The sequence below is a fragment of the Ascaphus truei genome, chromosome 2, assembly GCF_040206685.1.
Source record: "Ascaphus truei isolate aAscTru1 chromosome 2, aAscTru1.hap1, whole genome shotgun sequence".
Classification (NCBI taxonomy): domain Eukaryota; kingdom Metazoa; phylum Chordata; class Amphibia; order Anura; family Ascaphidae; genus Ascaphus; species Ascaphus truei.
Window position 1 is genome coordinate 19901962 of NC_134484.1, and position 22995 is coordinate 19924956.

The 22995-nt window shown below is 42.9% G+C and overlaps 1 protein-coding gene across 2 annotated transcripts in view; it reads left to right on the top strand.

Moving 5' to 3' along the window:
* Positions 1-884: 884 nt before the first annotated feature.
* The window catches only part of GPR20 (G protein-coupled receptor 20), a 52283-nt gene continuing 30172 nt past the window's right edge, over positions 885-22995 (top strand). Inside the window, exon 1 of one of the 2 annotated variants that reach the window (XM_075588994.1) lies at positions 885-998. The gene's annotated coding sequence lies outside the window, so the exon portion shown is untranslated. The remainder of the gene's footprint in view (positions 999-22995) is intronic. The other variant, XM_075588995.1, reaches the window with a different exon arrangement.

Sequence of the window (22995 nt, forward strand, 5' to 3'; positions counted from 1 at the left end):
CTGAGTTTAGTTCACTATCTGTTACCATCCTACCTGCAGCTCTTTTTTTTGCACAGAATACATCGGCATCTTAAACACTATAGTATCTTTACATGACTTCCAAGACGTGATGGCAGATACAATAGATTTGTTCAAAAAAAGGTTGGACATCTTTTTAGATGGGAAAGGTATACAGGGATATACCAAATAAGTAAACATGGGGAGGATGTTGATCCAGGGATTAATCCGATTGCCAATTCTTGGAGTCTGGAAGGAAATTATTTTTCCCCTTAATGGGGTTTTTTGTTTGCCTTCATCTGGATAAATAAGTAAGTATGGATATAGGATAAAGTATCTGTTGTCTAAATTTAGCATAGGTTGAACTTGATGGACCTATGTCTTTTTTCAACCTCATCTACTATGTAACTACGTAACAGAGGGAACTATAGTTACCAAACACTTCTATTACATAAGACACTTGGAAGATACCTTATGGATTAGCATCACTTAGTAAATATGGACCATGATGTGTAAGTGGTGGTATTTAAATACGTTCTTTTACCACAAGAAACAAAAACGTACTGTAAGTAGTAAAATAATGGTGTCATCGTTCATTTTTACTGTTGTATTTTATTGGGCAACACCTCACTCTTCCACCTCAAAGGCCAGTAAACTAACCACAAACGTATGCAAGCTAAATCAAAATGCAAGCAGGGGATACCTGCACCAAAAGGCTTACAATCTAAGTGCTGAAAGTTTCCTTATGCCAGCTACACAGCACCGAAATGTACATGCAGCTCAATCCAGCAGGAGTACTGCACTTTGTATCCCCCCAGTCTTTTAAGGACTGCCTTCAACCAAAGTTAGCAGAGGATGCAAGGGAAATAGCTGACGTCAATGTAAGAGTAAGCCCCAGAAGTCTGGTTCCTTTGGACGAGCTGGGAGCTGGAGAGTAAATGCTCTGTCACTTGATTCCAGAATCTGGAACATCTGTAGCTGACTTTCCCAATTCACACTGTGTAAGTACTTGTTTCCATCCTACATTTAGCCATAGGCAGAAAGTTGCAATGCCCTCAATGTAGGTTGTATGGGAAATGTTTCCAAGTGCAGATTGTTAACATACTAAATGGTCTTTTTTTTTCTTTAATTTACTTAATCTAATTAACTCAGCACATTTTAACATAGCACCTCTGAGCTTTTGATACATACTGTCCATTTGGTATACCAAAGATAAGAGGCAGGTTTTTGTACTGTAACTTGGCATTGATTGTTTCCATGTAACTTGGCGTTGGTAGTAAATTAATGGTATCACAGCTACCAAAAAGAAGAATTCTGTACAGAAAAAGAAAACTGTCTCAAGATGTGGGTAAATGTTTTGCTTGGTGGTTGTTCAGTATATTGTTTGTGTTCATTAGCATCTCATAATGTTCAAACAATTAAGAAATGATAAATAATCATGTTTTTAAAAAGCAGCATATTTTTCATAAGCAAAAAGTTAAATATTATCCTTATGTATTTGTACATGGACCGCTTCTGTCTTCGTTTTTTCTGCAATTGCAATGTACGGTATTACTCTTATTAATTAATACAGCAAGATGTGGCAGGTGGTTTTGAATAGGTTTCAGTAGGTTTGAGTACAGACTGTCCTGCTTTTTGTGATCTAACAGCAGCAGATTGTGACTTTTAGAGGCTGGGAAAGTTGTAAAATTGATGGGTGGTGTGTTTATTCAGGAAGTACAGCCAAATATTTTTTTATATAATCATCAGGTATAGCTTCATTCAATTTACACTCATGTGTGAAGTAATCGCTCCAGTATTTTCTTATACAGTAGACAGAATTCCAGATTTTATTGGACAACAGATTAGTCAGAAGATTTGCTACTGGCTTTTTTTACTGTTCATTGTATTCATCTCTATCTACGGTACATAGCCAAGCTGACATGTGGTAACCATCAGATGTACAGATCAATAGAAATGAATGCAGACCGAAGCATTGCTCCTGTCACACTTGGTTTTTCAAAGAATAATGTGGTAGGCAAATTGCATAAATCTTTTTGCACATTGTCGGCACACAACGGTCACTGGGTTGTTACCAGGGCTATTTTTGTGAGGAAGGGTTTGCAGTGATATGAGCGCTCCAGCGCTGGATCCGTAAATATAAATACACTTGATTCTGCGCTTAAGCAGAGACACAGGGCATGAGGCTAGTGATATGTATTCAATAAAGATAACAATAGTGACTCTCAAAAAGTATAAGGTCCATGAAGGTAAGTGGGTTAGAACTCACTCCTCAAAACCTCGTTGGGATAGTCCCAGGACCACTATTACAACAAGAGATCACTAAGGAATGTACAAAATGATATACCCACAAAATGATGTACCTGTCATGTGCCTCCTTTTAGTTGAACGTGCTGCCAGAAGTTTGATCAGGATAGACAAAAAAAGGGGGGATATGGCGCACAGCCAAGAGAGTGGGTCACGAGATGAATATAAAAAATATTGCTTTAATGGTCCATATTAATAAAACGGAGGTGTAGCAACCCTCCTACGCGTTTCGTGCACGTTGCACTTTATCAAGGAGAACGCAGAACATGCCCTTGCATTTTTTGTTTTTTTTTAGGACGTTCCTCTAGCTTTTATGAAATTATTAGAAATGGTGATACAGCCCTAACTGAACTGGATAAAGGTACTACTTCACCTGTTTATTTAGAGCAGGGGTCTCAAACTCCATCCTCAAGGGCCACCAGCGGGCCAGCTTTTACAGCTATCCCTGCTTCAGCACAGGTGGCTCAATCAGAGGCTCAGTCTTCGAGCGCAGCCAGTCTTCGATTGAGCCACCAGTGCTGAAGCAAGAATATCCATAAAAGCTGGCCTTTTGATGGCCCTTGAGGACTAAGTTTGAGTCCACTGATTTAGTGCTAAATTATTTATATTAGCTTTGGTATAAATGATTTTCTCTTGGCTAATGTTTTGGGCACCTCTTTCCCTACAGTAACACCTATGGTCAGCACTACCAGTTCTACAAGTCCCAGTTTTTGACTTCCAGCTCGGCAAGGTGTAGTCTCAGGCATAATGAAAGAAAAGATCTATAACTCTTAGAGATAAGGATCCGCCTACTCAAGCATAGCTGTACCAATGTATTGTTTGCTGGACAAAGTATACAATATAAGCAAATGAATACCTTCTTCAGAGAGTTTGCCATCTAACTTTTAGTGCCCGAGGAACAAGGAGGTAAAACGAGTCACCCATAGTCACACTGGACTGCCACTGCATCGCATGTCTCCCACTTCATAGGCCAGGGTCATAACAACAAAGCTACTTTTTTTTTCCCCAGCATGAAAGTAGAATACATTGTAAATTGTATAACCTGTGCACACTACTAGGAGATGTTGCACCTCGCAAAAAAGTTGATTACAGGTTAGAAATGTAATCTTTCAACACACGAAGCCGACTATTATCAGTCACGTATTATCTCATCTTAGAGGGCATCTTTTGACTGTCGCTGGCTAATGAATATGGTGCATACTGTACATACACTGTACATATTACATATCTCCAACTATCCCAAAGCTCCTTCTCCCTGGAGCAAAGGGAAGGTAATCCCTTCACTGCCGTAGAGCCTAAAAGGCACTATGAAGCAACCTGTTCCTATCAGCACTGGTATTACATTACCCAATCAGTATGCTGTCATAGTATTATTCTGGCGAAGAAGAGTGGGTAGCCATGTTGGTATTATTCTCTCTATTCCACAGTAATAACTAGCAGGAGAACACTGCCCTACAATAGGGTTTCCCTGCTGGGGATATTATTTTACCAGTAAAGATACTGTAGTGTCGACGAGTATTCTAAAACAAATCTGGGGCAATCACCAACAAGACCCAAGTACATGCTGGGTACATGCTGCAACATTCAGTGACATTTCTGCAGACAGACTAATGGCCCATCGGATTAACAGCGGGGGTCCCTGGCAGTCCCATTCAAACTGAGTGGGACTGCCAGGGACCCCTGCTGTGTTAATCCGATAGGCCATTAGTCTCTGCAGAAATGTCACTGAAATGTTTGCAGCATGTACCCAGCATGTACCTGGGTCTTGTTGGCGTTAGCCCCAGATTTTCCAAGGCAAGTTTTAGAATACTCGTCGGTGCACTTGTATATTGAAAAGCTCATCAGATTTCCACGTATGGCTTTTGAAATGCATTTGGAAGAGATGGAAATTAGATAAAGTTCCCATTGAGTGTCTGTAATTGAACCCACAAGCTCATGTACAGTATTTAGATCCAACACATCAGCGAACAAACTACTCCTTTTCCAATCGCTGGAGGACATTGTGGGTCATTAGTGAGCATGTTTCCAGTCCCAATAATTGTATTTTTAGATTTTTGTTCGCTGAGTAGATTATTAAGCCTGTATCCATCTTGGCAAACTAACCTTTCTGAATGCTCTATTGACATACAACTTCACGAGGGACGGCACCGTGAAGGTCCTTAGGATGTTCATTGTATTTCATTGATTTTTGTCTGTGTTCTGGGGCAGATCACGTTCTGAACATGAGATCATTTCTTGTGACATTGGATTAAAAGCTGTGAAAAAAGGACACCTACTCAATACTAAACTCAGAGGGATACAGCTGGTAATATATCAAGGTTTGAAGCAAAATGTACGCAAATTGCATCATTTTCATCTTGCGTCTCTTTGCGTTAAGGAATTAAGCAAGGTCTTTGCTTGAAGTATTACACCATGTGCATCAGCCTGTGAATTGGGGATTATCAATAGGAGATGTTAGGGTACATGCCGCACAGAATATAATGAGCTGTATCTAACTTTGAGTCTCCGCGCATCACCTTTTCTCTTGTATTCGTGTCACAAAAATCTGTCAGACCTGAGGTGTTGTAAACTATTTCCTCTAACAATTTGACGCAGACGCAAGCAGAAGATGGAGCAATGCGTCACACAAAACTTCTGTTTGCACTGTTTTTTCTTTCCGTTGATACGTCTGCCCCATCAATTCCTAACCTTCTGGTCCCTTTGAGATACGGGGTAGGACAGGAAAGCCTTTCTGAATCTGCCGACATATGAAAAATATGTCCGTCGGTGATTAAATCATATCGCTATATCAGTACTTTCTTCCACTGGGTAAAGTAACAAATGAGAAAGAAGGAGAAGGTAGCTTGATACTTTGTATTGGACCAGGGGGTATTGTTTCAAACATCTGGTCTTTTTTAGGTAAGTCAGCAGTACAGAAAGTATTTTATACAGCGGGGGGGGGGGGGGTTCAACTCCGGTCCTCAATCCCCCCCAATAGATTACGTTTTCAGGATATCCCAGCTTCAGCACAGGTGGCTCAGAGGCTCAGTCGATTGAGCCACCTATGCTGAAGCAGGGACTGATTGAGCCACCTGTGCTAAAGCAGGGATATTCTGAAAACCTGACCTGCTGGGGGGGCTTGGGGACGGGAGTTGAGCGCCCCTGATATACGGTATTGTACAGCTACCCACCCTTCTTTTTCACTTAATCATACTGATTGGACATATTTCTCAGACATCAGCATATCCAGAAATACTCTCATGTTCTCCTCCTCTGAATCACAAAGGGATCAGAAGATTGGGAAATTGTAACCGTGAGTTCAGTGATCTGTCTCTGTCTCCTCTTTTCCCAGCATCGAATCCAAACGTGTTTATAATGACTCACATACAACAACTGCAAATGAGTGCCTAGGGGTCACACTCAACTCCTCTCTCACTTTCTCCTCCTACATTCAAAACGTATCTAAAACTTGTCGCTTTTTCCTCAGCAATATAACAAAGATACGCCCTTTCCTCTGTTGCTCTACTGCTAAAACTCTGACTCAGGCCCTCATTATCTCCCATCTCGATTACTGTAACCTCCTGCTGTCCGGCCTTCCTGCCTCTCACCTGTCTCCCCTACAATCTATCTTAAATGCTGCTGCTACAGAATCACTCTACTGTTTCCTAAGTCTGTCTCTGCGTCTCCCCTGCTGAAATCCCTCTCCTGGCTTCCTATCAAATCCCATATGCCCCATTCAAATCTCCTCCTCACTTTTAAAGCTTCACACTCTTCTGCCCCTCCTTACATCTCAGCCCCAATTTCTAGCTATTCACCATCCCGGCTCTTGCGTTCCGCTCAAGGATATCATCTCTCTACCCCCTTTGTATCGAAAGCCCTCTCCCGCCTTAAACCTTTCTGACTGCCCCACACCTCTGGAATGCCCTTCCCCTCAGTACCCGACTAGCACCCTCTCTATCCACCTATAAGACCCACCTTAAAACACATCTGCTTAACGAAGCATATGAATAGCACTGTGGCTAACACTATACACCTGATACATAAAGCTTGGCCCCCTGCAGACGCACTTACCAGTATGCCCTCCTACTGTCTCTGTATGTTCCTCCTACCAATTAGATTGTAAGCTCTTCGGAACAGGGACTCCTTTTCCTAAATGTCACTTTTATGTATGAAGCACTTATTCCCATTACCTGCTATTTGTATTAGTTGTTATTTATATGATTACCACATGTATTACTGCGGTGAAGCGCTATGTACATTAATGGTGCTATATAAATAAAGACATACATACATACATACATACATACATACATACATACATACATACATACTGTATGTGCATCGCAAAACGAAGCAATACATCAAAACCAACTTTTATTTGCACTTTCTTTATCTGGATACATCTCCTCCAAAGTGTAGCACAGGAAAAAGGAACAATAACATGTGAACTATAATGATTTTGTTTACTATAGTATACAAAAGAGAGAGGGAGGACGGTCTTTGGTTGTTTTTTTGGAGGTCTGCATTTCCCTTTCTGTGTTTTTGGAGTCTGCTGTTCTTCAGATAAGGCACACATGCCCAACCCATCCTGTGGGCAGCTCAGATCCCAGGGCACGGTTTAGATGAGATGGGATGTTTATATCATGGCTGCATTCCAAAGACATCACACGGGCTGTCTTGTTAACATTTCCTTAAAAACAACTCAATTGGTTTGAAAGCTAAGGGTTCAGATCCACAAACAAAGATATACATGCATACATGCATACATACATACATACATACATACATACATACATACATACATACATACATACACACACATCCACAAACAAAGATATACATGCATAAATACATACATATATACATACACACACATCGATATATATGCATATATATATGCATACATACATACATACACACACATCCACAAAGCTTCGGTAAATCAGTGCTTGGTTACCTAAAACAGGAACAGACATTATGTTCCCTAAGTGAACATGCTATTCTCAAACCTAATTATATGCAAAAACAACGTCCAAACTACATGTCATTTGAATACGGCTAACAGGCATATTATTTATTTATTTATCAAATGTTTTACCAGGAATTAATACATTGAGAGTTACTTCTCGTTTTCAAGTATGTCCTGGGCACAGTGTTATGATGACAAATACATAGTTACATAAGTGAACAGGGTATACATTATATACAAGACATTGCATGCACAGTTGAAGATAATATATATTATAGCCGTATGTAACAGTTACAGACCAGATTAAAATGTGAGCCAGGTTTAGTACTGTATTATTGTTGTATAACATTGGGTTATCTTCCAATGATGGGACTGTGCCACTCTTGGCATTACCCCATGCACACCCCGATATATTGCTATTGCTAAAGTGGAGAGAGAGGAAGGAGATGGAAATAATGCTGGGAAATAATTCTATGTTATTTAAATTATGAAGAACTGTGGCATTACACCCCTAGAGACACTGCCAAAGCCCTATTTTGGGGTCTGGATAGGAGCCTAGTTTAGGTATAACTTAAATAATGTAATGTTAGGTCCCGTCATTAACCTTAAAAGATGGTTGTGGATATGTAATGTTAAGATTTGATGACAATGTTTGTACATATTGCCTACAAACAATGGGAATTCAGACCCAAACGCGTCACAGTACGAGGAGCTGTCAGAGTTCTAAGTTATAATCCACCTGATGTGAGCAACATATGCAAAGACTGATGGATAGAGAAAGGCAATGGAAACTGTCCAAGTATGTTTAAACGCACGCTTTCCAATGCAATTTGTGGAAAAAATGGACAAAATATCTGTGAAAACAGGAACAATCCTATGTTATTTATAATAGTAACAAGTATGTCCAAAAGTTGTAACTAAAGATCCCCGCTCTTCAATTAAGAAATATGAATGGGCTACTGATATTTTGTTGGATGGTACATGCAACATATTGAATAGAAATAAGGCATAAGAAACAGTTAATTATATAAACTATAATGATCTTATTATTGCAGGCTTTAAATGCATCTTACATATAATAGAGCTGGGGATTTAGATAGATGTGTATGTGCATTTGTTCCCCCTTCTCCCTTTCTGTATATACTGTACAGTACAAGGACACACCCCAACACCACTCCCCTAGAAACTTTAAGATTTGACATTGCTATGTATTAGGTGAGCTGGGGTCATCAAGAGAAGATTAACTTTGTTGAATTGTGCTTCACACACTTGAAACTTGTGGCATTGCTGTAGCAGGATGGTACAACAGCAGGAAATATACACCTCTGATATCCTGCAATGACCTTCAAGAAGATAAAACATGCTTATTAGGGACACTGCTAATAAGGCGACAGGTGGCATGAAGTGCAATGTTGGTCTTTTTCCTTTGTTGTCCACTTCTGCAAGTAACTCTTTGGATTTGTGAAGCTTATTGAAATCAGCTGTCAGCTAAAGATCCCTCATAAGCTTTGCTGCATTTCTAGCGAGCATGAGTGCTGGAACCAGGAGTAAAGCCCTTTACACGTGTAATGTGGAACAAAAAGCAGACTCCGGACATATTGCGAATGAAATAAAGTTAACGGCATGCAGGGCTGCAGATGATTTCCCGGGGCCCAGGACTACAGTTCTGACCGCCCCCCACCCCCCCAAAAAACTTCCCAAAAACCAATGCAAAAAACTTCCAACCACCAAATACATACAAAGAAAATCCCCACCCCCGCAAATATGTACAACCTCCCCAACCCCCCCCCAAATACATACAAAAAACCCACCTACCCAATACATATAAAAAATACAATACATATAACCCCCCATACGTGTGTGTGTGTGTGTGTGTGTGTGTGTGTGTGTGTGTGTGTGTGTGTGTGTGTGTGTGTGTGTGTGTGTGTGTGTGTGTGTGTGTGTGTGTGTGTGTGTGTGTGTGTGTGTGTGTGTGTGTGTGTGTGTGTGTGTGTGTCTGTGTATAAAACAATACATTAAAAAAACCTAACCGATACATATAAAAATACCCCCAAGTCCCCCAATACATATAAAAATTCGCTCAGGCCCCCCAATACATATAACAATATCCCCAAGCCCCCCAATACATATAAAAATTCCTCCAAGCCCCCCAATACATATAAAAAGTCCCCCAAGCCCCCAAAACTGCCGGCGCGCACTGGGGCTCTGACATCAGCGCATGGCGCGCCGGAAGCTGGGTCAAGCTTACTTACGGCGTGCTGCAGTCAGAGCCCCATCGCGCGCCATCAGTGGAAGCTCGGCGGCGTGGGACAGAGAGAGGAAAGGTCCTGCAGGCAGCTGAGAGCTGGGGCCTGGCCGCGACCGGCAGCAGGGCCTGGCCAGAGGTCGGCAGCCCTGGTGGCATGGAAAAGCTCACTAGCCTTCTAAACGGCACTAGTGCTACATTTAAAAGACTGGGAACCATGGAGGAGATATATCAATGACCCTAGATTCCCTCAACCCCACAACCTCCCATAATATACAGTCTTATCAATTTGAACTTAAAGAGGTAGGGTCTTGTATGCATATCTGTTTGCCCTGACTGCTCTTATCACCGCAGAACTGTTGATGCACGTAGCTGGTCACATATGATATTTATAGACAGAAGTAAAACTTTGCCAACCTTACCACTATCATTACATCTTCATTGTAAAGTGGATATGTGTTTAACACTATTCCCTCCAAACCCCCTACCCCCTTTCTGTACTCTCCCCCTGCCCTCCCGAACATGACACCCACATCAAATAAAGCTGAGTTTAAAGAAACTAACAAAACATGCATTCTCGTGGCTTAGACTTTAAGCAGAAATGCATCTTATTCTGATTTAAATTAAATGAAAATAACAGCAGCCAATCCTATGCTTCCATATAAGTGAGAACACACCCTAATGCAGGGTGCTCAACGCCAGTCCCCAAGTCCGTCCAACAGGTCAGGTTTTCAAGATACCTCTGCCGAGCCACTGATTGAGCCACCTGTGCTGAAGCTGGGATATCCTTAAATCCTGACCTGTTGGGGGGGGGGGTCTTGAGGACTGGAGTTAAGCACCCCTGCTCTAATGTTTCTTTTCACCCCGTTGATGCGTACATTGCAATGCGTTGCTGGGCAGTACAGCACGGAAGGGGTTAAGTTGCTGGGCTTTCCTTCCGCGTGGCATTCAAATTCTCCTCGGCATAAAAAAAAAAGAATAAGATCTTTGGAAGATCCAAAAGATTGGACAGTGGACTGTTCCGTCTCGCTGCAACGAGCCAAAGAGTTAAGCAGCAGTATCCACGTTTACTGTTCATTCTCCATGTGTCTCCCGCCGTTATGCACGTTCCCTGCCTCACCCAGTCCTTAACGCCTCACGGTATCCCGGATCTCACTTGTTTTCCCGCCCGCCCACTTGGTCAGTGATATGATGAGCCAAGGAAAGAGTTCACGTGCGGCAGATTCAGCTCATGATGGGACAATACTGTACAGGCTGTAAAATATATGTTGCTCCAGCAAAAGTTGTTATACCAGCTGCCTTTTACTCTTTTCCATTTTGTTTTTGCAAATGTTACCATGAGCAGGCACTGCTAACTCGTGTTTTTTGCTACTGTCTCTTAGGATGTCCTGCTTCCAAGCTATTTCAGTAATGCCCTTGAGAGCAGACGTTTTCATTGAGTGGGTATTTAAAAATTCCACTGCATGCATATTATATTTATTTCCCTATCCCAGGGAAAAATGTTACACTGCCAACTTCTATTAATTGGTTCACATGAATATATGGAACAAACCCTGTAAATGTGCTTGTTTAAAATACTAAGAGTGTGCTTCTTTTTAACGTGAGCCAAGTTCCCAGTGAGTGGCCTTTTAACTTGCTTCATTAACTTTTAAACGGTAGCAACACAGAAACTTGCATTCGAAGTGTAGTCTGACTGCTGAGTAGAACGTCCGCACTGATTAGTCGTGCAGTGTATAACTTGCTTTGTGTGTCTGGTGGTAGCCACTATTCCAAAGTGCGGGGAGACAGCCTCAGGCGAGGACAATCCCACTTGTGCAGCCAACACAACATAGACACATCATTTGTTCAAAGTGCAGGTCTCCTCTAAGACGGAGATACAGAGTAGAGCTCTACTCACAAGTTCTTAATGAAGTTCTCCATTTAATGTGACAGCCAAGAACAGAGGACAAACAACGTTTCAGGTCCTATATGACTTGATGAAAGGTCCCTATGGGACCTGAAACATTGTCTTTCCACTGTTCTTGGCTGCCACATTAAATGGAGAACTTCATTATGAACTTGTGAGTAGATCTCTACTCTGTATCACTGTCTTAGAGGAGACCTGCACTTTGAATGAATTATGTGGTTTGTAGCCACTACCATCTTCACATTATAAGGCTAATAACCATCCTCCCACTGACGAACCCCGCAAGGTCTGTGAGTGGGTTTACTGGTCATGCAAGTCTTTAACCCAAAGCTGTGGAAAATGGCAGGCGTGTTAAAATGGACAAGAAGCAAAAAGTGACACACTGGGTGCTCTTTTGCATGTCATTACCCAGAATCCCTGGTGGCAGTGGAAGTACGGTATGCTAAGAGATAACAAGGAAATGAGTTTGCAGACCAGTCTGAGACGTGTACATGTAGTCACAAGTGCTATTTCTATTTGCTGTACAGTGGATGTTTTTTGTAACTTTTTTACTCACTTAATAATAATATGTTCTTGTATAGCGCTGATAGTTTTACGTAGCGCTTTACAGAGACATTATGCAGGCACAGGTCCCTACCCCATGGAGCTTACAATCTGTGCCTGAAGCACAGAGAGATAAAGTGACTGCCCAAGGCCCACAAAGAGCCAACGCTGGGAATTCAACCAGGCTCCCCTGCTTCAAACTCTCAGTGCCAGTCAGTGTCTTTACTCAATGAGCTGCACCCTCTCCTCTCCCAACTGTATATCCTACTTTGTGTGACTTTATACTGTCCCGGCCAAGCTCAGTCTAAAGCTTGCCGGAGCTGGCCGGGAGCGTAGCGGGCTAGCCGCGGGTCCGCTCTCCGTTTAAAAACGGAGTTTCCCGCGCGGCGGCCGCTTCAATAGATAAGCGCTAATGGCGCTTACTATTGAAAGCGCCCGAGGCGCGGGAAAACCGGTCGAAACTGGCCCGGTTTCGGCCGGTGACAACCCGCGCGCCGCCCGCGCTATTTTAAAACCACTGTATATACAAAAAAAACAAATGTACAGTATATGCATTCCCAGGAACTCTAGCTGATAGACATATGGTGAAAATTGATCATAAAGACAAGATCACCCTAATATTATCATCAGTTTATAAATAGATTGTCTGCTTGGCAGCAGCACCGGCATTAGATATTCTGTTTGAAAGTACAATTGATTTCATGTCCTTTTTTACCCATTTCATTATGGACAGATCTTCTGGTGTATTTTTACTTCATCACATGAGAAACAATTTAAAGCTTTCCATCTGGCTTAATCCAATAAAAATAACCATTTATTTTTGGCAAGCCTGGACTGGTACAAATCATATTTGATCTACCGCTAAATTAGGTCCTGGAGGTCCCGGCCGTTGCAGAAGCTTTATTTACATTAGCACAGCAGTTCCCTCTGAAACATTTTATTGGGAAAACGCAGTTCAAGCACTCTTAAAAATATTTAGCATTCTGGTGATAATATGCCTGATTCCCACGTGGAATTACATTGCAGCTCCCTAGCTGTAGTTTAACAACTGTATGAATAAAGCAGTTTGGGGGACAGGCGGGTAAATTCATGGGTATTCTGTTGTAGGTGTATATGGTCATTTTTACCCAACATAAGCTACAGATGTAGCAAGGCGCGTTATGATGCAATATGCATCCTATGGAAACTCTGTGATATTCAGCGTTATAACGTGATATTCTGCATTATCTGTAGGTAAAATAAAGATTGCTACATATGTACAGGTGCGCCGATAAGTATTCTAAAACTTGCCTTGGAAAATCTTGGGCTATCACCAACAAGACCCAGGTACATGCTGGGTACATGCTGGGTACATGCTGGGTACATGCTGGGTACATGCTGCAACATTTCAGTGACATTTCTGCAGAGACTAATAGCTCATCGGATTAACACAGCAGGAGTCCCTGGCAGTCCCATTCAGTTTGAATGGGACTGCCAGGGACCCCCCGCTGTTAATCCGATGGGCCATTAGTCTGTCTGCAGAAATGTCACTTAAATGTTGCAGCATGTACCCCAGCATGTACCCAGCATGTACCCAGCATGTACCCAGCATGTAGTTGGGTCTTGTTGGTGACAGCCCCAGATTTGTTTTAGAATACTCGTCAGCACTACCGTACTTGTGTCTGCTTTTCAACCACTACTACGTTCAAAATGCAGTATCTGTAACCAAGTTAAACGGGTGAGTTCAGAGGATGAAACAATGGACTTGGAGTGGGTTTTCTTATTCATTGTTTTCTTATTCTAAGCCGTGGAAAAAGCAGGCAGTTGCAGTAGGAAATATGATCTAGACGTTTTCACATTCTGTAAATTCTTCCAATCTGTCTCCATGTTCATTTCCGTTGCCGTAATTATACTTACCAACTTTCTGCTGGGCACAAGTCTTTGCATTGAAATCTCCCATAATGATCTTGAGGTGACAATTTCCTTTGTTAAGTTGGTTGATTTTCATGGTTGAAATCTTCCACTGCATTGTCTGTGTGACTTGATGTTAGAGCAGGGGAGCGCAATCTTTTTCTTCTGCGCCAGCCTGTCGACACTCCCCCTCTCTGCCCCACCCCCTTACCTTGGTTCCCGGCATTCTGGGCGTCATGAGGTAAAGTTGCCATAACAACGCGATGTCACATGACCCTCGGGGCGTCATTTTCCGCCGCGTTGCCATGACGACGCATCTCCAGAAGCCGTCTGAACCCAGGTAAGTGACGTTTACAGAGGCCTTCGCCGCTTCCCTGGCATGTAAGGGAATAAAAAGTGAGCTTGGGTGAACGCACTACAGATGCAGACTTGCAGCAAACACACAAAATAGGTTTAAAAATAAAGTCTGCGCATGCGTGTTCCAAACCTAGGCTTGTGATCCCGAGAGCAGATAAGTGTACTCGTGTGTTAGCGGAAGAAGGGAGCAACGTTGATTGAGCAGACCTTGGGAGTGATTCAAGCATCCTGTGTATCCTGTGGTGCGTCTGAAGCCTAAGTCGAACGCATAGCTCCAGTGGAACGCAGGCAGAGAAAGCAACACTTCCGGGACAGTGATGTAACTTCCACGAGTGTCCCGCATCAATTGGAACGCCGGTTAAAGGAGGGGGATACTGCGTGGAGCTGAGCTGGGACCGCTGCATACCAATAGGGGTCCTCGGCTAGCAAGCGACCCTCACCTCCAACCTAAGAGACCAGGAAGGCATCCAGCGGGTCCTGGACACTGACGCAAGACCACAGGGCTATTGGCTGACTACCCATAGAGGAGAGGGGAGAACAGAGACTTGTGATATAAGACAATATACTTTTATTTCATTTATTTATTCATCTTTTTGTGTGAGTGCACAGTTTATTTTAATATTGTTGATTAAATATATATAAAGATATTTTACATTTCTTGCGCCCTCTATTTTTTCTGTTTATGAGATTTAATTTAAATGCCTTTGGGAAGCACGCAGGGCCTCTGTAAACACCGCGCGCCCGCAGATAATCTCGCGCCCCCCAGTTTGCGCACCCCTGTGTTAGGGCATACTCTTGGATTATTTTCATACTCCTCTATGTTGTTTCTCCATCTCTTGTTAACAATGAAGCCTACTCCACTGACCCTTCCATTTGCTATACCTCTGTAATATAAAAGGTGTCCACTTCCATGCTGTTTTAATTTTGTTTTAAGTTTGTCTTCCAGTTCTTTCAGTCCTTCTTCACTGGAGAGAGTCTGGTAGATGTAGGTAGCCAGATTTAGGTTTGAATCACATCTTTTATTTATTCTAAAGCGATTCTTAACACCATTTGCCTTCACGCCTTCTTCCTGAACGCTGTCAAGACCAGGGACAATGAAGCCTCTGGAGAATTAGGGCCACTAGTGTAGCCATGTTTTTTTGCTCCAGTGGTCAGCCGCTCAAGTTAGAACGTGAATTTGGGAGAGAAATAGCAAGCATTAGGCATTAGTCTTTTCATGGACATACAGTATTAGATAAAGTAAAAGCTATATTAACTTCTAGTAGATCAACAAAAAAGTTCTTCACACATGTGATAGTGTATACAGAGCTTTCTAAAACAGCTTTCAAAAGTCCCCGGGTGCAGTCTAACTTCGTGCAAATAATCTCAATTTCTCCATTGTGGGAACTAGAACTGTGTACTGTAGTGCACAGACTGTTACTGTTCCTGAACCTCTGTAATCCCCCCCCCCCCCAATGTTTTTTAAATAAAGAAAAACATCCAAGTATTGTCTGACTAAGATTATGTGGAATGTGTGAAATTCCCTTCTATTGGACCATGTCCTGCAAAACTAACAAGATTCATGTTCCATAATAACAATCATAGAATAGGCCCTCTGGGAGTTAAGTAACAAGCCACTAATAAGCTTACTGCTCCTAAACTGTCCTTACTGTGTATCTGCTGTGGAACAAAGAATAGTATTGTGTGAGTGTTTTTTTTTCCATGTTGCAGCATTAAAATGCCTTCTAAAAACTTGCAAACATTAGATTATAATAAAATGAATAAGCAGCAATTATATACTGTATGATAGACAATTTGTGTACTCTATGAACTCAGCATGTTGGAAGTTTCATTACTTGTGTCATCCATACTGTATGTCTTCAATGTCCTCAATGTGTGGGATTATATATATATATATATATATATATATATATATGTAGCCCCGGTAAGAAATGGGGGCTATATATCTTTCTCCTACTGGTGTAAGTCCTGTTAAGGGCAGGCCGCCAGTAGTTATCATGGGTTTTTCCCCGCTCAAGACCTGCCTGTTTTGATGGAGGCAGGCCCCTGACTCTGTGTGCAGGCCTGAGACAGAGGGGAGGGCCTGCTGACATCATGAGGGGTGGGGCTTTCAAAAGTTAGTCCTGCCTGTTCCTGTAAGTGACAAGTAGTTGAAGTCTGTTCTGTCCTGGGAGCAGAGTGTGCTAGAGTACGTTCTGGTCTGCAAGGGAGAGAGACCTGAGCTGCTCTGTCCTGGGAGCTGAGAGCCATGATTAGAGTGACATCTGCGGTTGGAGAAAAGGGAGAAGGCCAGCCTGTTTAGAGCTGACAGAACTATAAGTGGTGGACCAATGCCCCTCACCCTGCTCAGGGGGTGAGGGGGGAGATCTAGCCTCACCCAGAGGATATACTCTTGGGGTGGGTGCAAGGAGTATTGAAGCTCCATACAGCCATCCTGCAGGGGTACAGCCTGGAGGAAGAGGAGAGGAGGAAAAGACCTGTATACAATTGGAAGCACTGCTGTATATGAACTGTTGTGTACAAGCTGCTGTGTGCTGCTGCCAAAGGAATAAAGAGACATTGCTGCTTTTATCTAAGACTGTATGTGAGATTGGGATCTTTCGCCCTGGGACCATGGCTTCTCTGGGAGGGTCCCACCTTATTCTTTAAGGCTCACCAGAGTTGGAGGCATTGCACCAAGACTGCTAAGAAGATGGAGGCATATACCCCAGAAGCCTGTCCCTGTTATCCCCTATACCACCGCGGGAGACTCAGGCCCTCCTGTTCCTAACAGGTACGCACCACCCACATACACGTAACCAGCCCTCACTACACCCTAGAGGTCCAATCTGCAATGGGGGGGGGGAACATGGGTTACATATATATATATATATATATTTATTTTTATATATATATATATATCAAGGTGCCGGCATAACTGAGTTAAGGGTTTTATGCACATGAGCCTGCAACACCTTGCTTTGAAATCGTTTGCAGGCCTACTTAGCACTAAGAGAGCCTCCAATATTATCTCTGAGAGACTCCAGTTTATCTCATACAGTATGAACTTGTGAAAGTCCAAGGCAAAAAAATGGGCACCAGCATTCAGCCAATGTGGGAAACAGCCCTCCATAATAGGCTTAACAGCCTGACATTGCCGGTGACCATTGTTATTGTAACAGTACGGGTAGATATGACTGGTTTTAATAAATGTCAAGCCTGCCATTACCCCTACCTGTCAGTAATACATTGGTATTATGTTATATGTGTGTAACGGTGTTTCCCCCACCCAATGGCAGATAGGGGCAATTACAGGGTGTATGGTGCATATACCTGCTGGCAACAGGAGGGCCGAGTCATCCGCCGATGGTAGTGGGGACACATATATTCTGAGCAGTGCAGCGCCTCCATCTGCCGTAGACTCCAGGACTTGAAGGTGATCTCCCACGGTAGAACTTATTACCTCCCCCCCAGTAAGGTCACGCACCAGGCAGGAGGTATATTGCAAAACCGGAATGGATTTATTACTACACTCTGCAGTAACAGTTACACAGCAGTCTTCTGCAGGATGCAGTCTGTCAGGTCAGCTATCACTAAAGATGGTCCCTGGACCGTCACTACAGGCCAAGGGCCCCCGCAGGGAGGGAAGAGCACATAGGAAGGCCCCAATCTCAGGCTCACAGTTGTGTGACCTGCCTTCCTCAGAGTGGAAGGAACTACCCCTAACTTCAGGGCGCTCATGCCCTTAAGTACAGCCAGGAGAGGCACCAAGTCTGTCCCAGCATTGGGCAATCTCAAACCTGCTGTACCCGCCTCCTCTGAAAACTCAGGGGCAGCACCAGTGAAGGGGGAAAACCCCATAATGACTACTGGCAGGCCTGCTGTACCAGGGCTTACTGCCAGGATAAGGGCAGAATAATAGTCTGGGATGACCCTGCTATATATGTATTTGTATTGTGTAGCCTGGTCCAACACTTCAGAGACAAGGGGTTCATTTGGTTTTCAGCTGGACTGTTGCAAAGTGGTCTGTTATCTTCCCTGTGTTTGGTGTTGCCCTTCCCCCACCAATCAGGTGCTGGGTCATATTGCAAACACCTAGCTAGATGAGATAAGCTCAGCTCTTTGTTAGCTGTGAGGTCGGAGTGTTTTAGTTGCAGCAGCTGGGAGAAGCTGGAAGTAACTGGGATGCTGTAGGAAGAAGGAAGGGTACATCACTTTAGGGAGATCCCTGCACCTATGTTTATAGGGTAATCCCAGTTTCCCAGTTGTAAGTGTGTGTGTTGTTTTGCTGTAAATAGTTGTGGCTATTTCTTTTTCCAATAAATTAATTTTATAAACTGTGTGTTTCTGTCTGGCGAATTGATCGCTGGTGTGTTAGTCCTGGTCTCCCATGACAGGCTTTTTTCTCGTGGAAGCGGTGGGATCGCTGGGCTTAGCACCATAGTTCTTCTAGGAATATGTGTCCTGAGTAAGGGCTAAATTTTCCAGACCACATACAGTATGCGAGTTTTAAATGTGTGTTTGTTTTACACTATGCGTACCCCATGATGTAGTGCTGAAGGGGCTCCGCACTCTGATGCTGTGGTCCAAAGAGTTAAATGTTATTTGGTGTGCTGCTGCCGTCTATGTTTTCCTGTGGATTTCATATTGGGAGATTGGCATTTCCCTGGCAGTTGTATTGTATTGTATGTCTTTATTTATATAGCGCCATTAATGTACATAGCGCTTCACAGCACTAATACAAGTGACAATCATATAAATAACAAATAATATAAATAACACAAAGGGGAGAAGTGCTTCAGACATAACAGTAACATTTTGGAAAGGGAGTCCCTGCTCCGAAGAGCTTACAATCAAATTGGTTGGTTCGGAAGGACATATAGAGACAGTAGGAGGGTGTTCTGGTAAGTTCATCTGCAAAGGGCCAAGGTTTATGTATACAGTGAAAAACTATCACTCATACTGCACCGACACACTTTATTCGAGCAAATACCCAGTATGTACCTTTCAGATACCTGGAATGCGCCGCTCCTCACCTCTGACAAGCCCCGTTGCATTTGCCTTCCCAGCCTGGGTTCATGCCTGGCTGATGGGCGGCTGATCTGTTAAATGATAATGATTAGGATTTAATAGGCTGCAATGCTTCGCGTGTCTACCAGATGGCATAAATTCATGAATTGTAATGCAGTATATATATATATATACTGTGCAGTATTGCAGCCAGCGGGAATAAAATGCTTCAATCCCTGCCTAGAAAATAACCCAATGCACTCGGGCAGAAAACAGTCACAAACCTCAATACACCCGGGTATACCCGAATTCGTGGGACTAGCCGAGCTCGAATAAAGTGTGTCGCCAGTGTAGAGCTACTCATGTGCTTCCTTAAGCAGGTGTATTTTGAGTTGGGTCTTAAAGGTGGATAGAGAGGGCGCTAGTCGGGTATTGAGGGGAAGGGCATTCCAGAGGTGTGGTGCAATCAGTGAGAAAGGTTTAAGGCGGGAGAGGGCTTTAGGTACAAAAGGGGTAGAGAGAAGACATCCTTGAGCAGAAATCGAGTTGGGATGGTGCATAGCGAGAAAGTAGGGCTGAGATGTAAGGAGGGGCAGAAAAGTGTAAAACTTTAAGAGAGGAGAATTGAATGTGTGATACGGGATTTGATAGGAACCCAGGAGAGGGATTTCAGCAGGGGAGGCGCTGAGACAGATTTAGGAAAGAGTAGAGTGATTCTGGCAGCAGCGTTTAGGATAGATTGTAGGGGAGACAGATAAGAGGCAGGAAGACCAGACAGCAGGAGTAGTTGAGACGGGAGAGAATGAGGGCCTGTGTCAGAGTTTTTGCAGTCGAGCAACAGAGGGAATGGCGTATCTTTGTAATATTGCGGAGGAAAAAACGACAGGTTTTGGCTACCTTTTGAATGTGAGAGGAGTCGAGTGTGACCCCTGAGCAGTGTGCTTGTGCTACTGGGTGTTCAACTATCATTTGATAAAAATCATTTTTGTAATTATTGTCTTTTGAGCCTACCATTGTCATTGTACTCTATCCCCTCTCTCTCACACACTCCCCCCTCTATCCTGCAAACACTCTCCCTCTCCCACCCTCATCCAGTCTTTCTCCCCCCAGCATCCTCTCCCTCCCCCCTCACCCTCACCCCACTCATCCTCCCCCTGTCTAGCTCTCCTTTCCCCTTCTCTCCCTCAACCCCTCATCCTCTCCCCCTCATCCTCCTCCCTCCTTATCCTCTCCCACCATCCCATCCTTTCACCCCTCCCCCAATCCTTTCACCCCTCCTCATCCTCTCACCTCCCTCACTCTCTCTCACCCTCCCTTCCCCCATTTAAATTCCATACCTGGCTGTGGAGGGGAGCAGTGGAGGTCCTCCCTGGCAGCAGATACCGGACGTTTTCACTTACTTCTGGGCCAGATCGCTGTGCCAAAGTCCGCCTCTGCCGCCACACGCCTCCACCTCCTCTGCTCCCGCTGCCATCCCTGTCAGCACCATCACCCTCCGCCACCCCAAATATGTGCTGCACAATCACCTTGTGTTAAAACCGGCTCTGCATGTCTGCAAGTACAATTTTGGGTTCGGCTTTTGTCTCTGAATACAGCTTTGAACATTCTACAAATTGTCCTGTACCATAATAATTACGCCATATGTCTCCCAAATGTATTTGTGTCTAACTAAAAAAATATGTTACCAGCATTGCTACAATTAAACATTTTACAATGTGCCCAATATTTAACCTTTCATTTATTTTCTCCCAAAAAAAAAATATCAATATTCCCACACTCCAGAACATCCATTTGAAACAAATGTTATATTTACTACAATGTTGATTAGATTGAAAGTTCTGGAGAAGCAGATGCTACATTAATGGAATCCAAACACTTGACTCCACTGGGTGACATTAGATTGAGGTTCCGTGCCAAATACGATTTAATTGAGATTTTCCATTTAATAGTAAAAAATGTTTACAGTGACATAAAAAAAACACCCAATGAGAAGTAATGTATTCAATGGATGAGGCATGTACGTACAAAACAACACTAAAGAAAGTGCAGATAGAGGTTTGTTTTGACGCATTCATTTGTTTTGAAAGTCTGCATCAAATGTACCGTAAAAAGCATTTTGTACATGTGTGTGGCCCTTAAGGTGTCCCAAATCAAGAGCAGAACACAATTAACGAACAACAGTAAATCGAGGGAGAAACCGGTCATTTGTTAATGGAAAGTAGAAATCCTCTGGGTCATTCACGTGGCTGTCTAGTTTGTTTCCTAAACCACGCACACGTCTGTATATGCATTTCAGGGAAAAACTTTATTTTGGTCCTAGTTTGCTCAGAAAAGAGACACAAATAATGTGCCGAGTGTGAAAGCTGCCAGTTTCAATTTACTTCCTTGGATGAGCGCCCATAACAGACGGACAAGAAAGTATGTTCCTGGAAAGTGGTAATATGATTCGCATTGTCTTAGTTATTTTGTTTTAATAGACGCAGCAGTTGCTTATCTTTAAGGAAGTGTAAATACGTAAGCTGCCGACCGATCCGTTCTCCCACGACCGATCGGCAAAGATCCGGCTTCCCACTATGGCTGCCTATTGCAAAAGAGCTGTCTGTCAATGGTTGTTATAGCAACTGAAGGAAGCTTAATCCAATAGAACTTATTAAAAAGGGTATAAATAGTAAGGGGGGGGGAATAAAAAATATGCAGTAAGTATTATCTAATATTACAAAACTGATGTATAAAAAAAAACACATATAGGATTTTGAATATATTAATAATTTAAAACTCATTAAAAAAAGGCGTAAAAAGTGTGGGGAAAAAAATATAAAATGTATTAAGTATTATCTAATATTACACAATTGATTTATTTAAAAAAAAAAACGTAGGATTTTTAATGTACTGTATTGTATTGCTGCTTTAATCCCACATCATATAAATACAAGAGCAGTATATCCCCAGGTTTCTTTGAAAGACTGAAGTCTGATAGCTCGGTTTGGGATTTGGGAAGCTTTCTGCAACTTGTATTTGGTTGTAGATCACCCAATTTCAGCAACGTTTTACAAGGTACAGTATACTATACCACCATAGCATCCAAGTTGTTTAAGGATGAGAAAATGTATCCATTTGTCATTTCCCTTAAATAAAAGTTCTCTCGTTCCCATTTAAATCAATGGACACCTAAGACATCACTCTGGTTTTCCTTCCAAATCTCCCTGTTGGGGAAGATCACATATGGACCTGTATGTACAATATTCAAATCCTTCAGCTAATGTCAGAGGCATAAACTATCAGGTTAAACCTATACAAGTATGTGTGTCTTAAATCAATAGTTAGGCAATTAAAGCTTTCTGTTTGTGATGCAGATTGCACCGAAGTGGAGATTTTTTTTATATTAGGAAATGTCCCCTGTTCATTTATAGCTATTGAACACAGATGGTTCTATTACACCTTTAGCTACCAGATACGTTATAACTGGAAAGTATCATGGCCTCTCCTACTGCAAAAGGGCTATGATTAAGTTGATGTTTTTTCCCAAATCCCCAAATATCAAAACAAATAATTGATGTCCTTTTACCTTGATAGTTCAGGGGCACAAAGACTAGCCCCCCAACATCTAAGGCTGGGGCAACACGATGAGGTGGGCTGGCCCCTACAGGGCAGTGGTTATATGGCATGTGCAGGGGTGTTAGATCAGGGGGGGGGTGTTGTATGGGGAACTTAGGGCTAGGGATGAAGAGGAGGGACCACTCACCTCATGGCCCGAGCAGAGTAGTATGGTATCATATCACAGGTCCTACGCACCGACTTCCAGGCCCTCCCAGG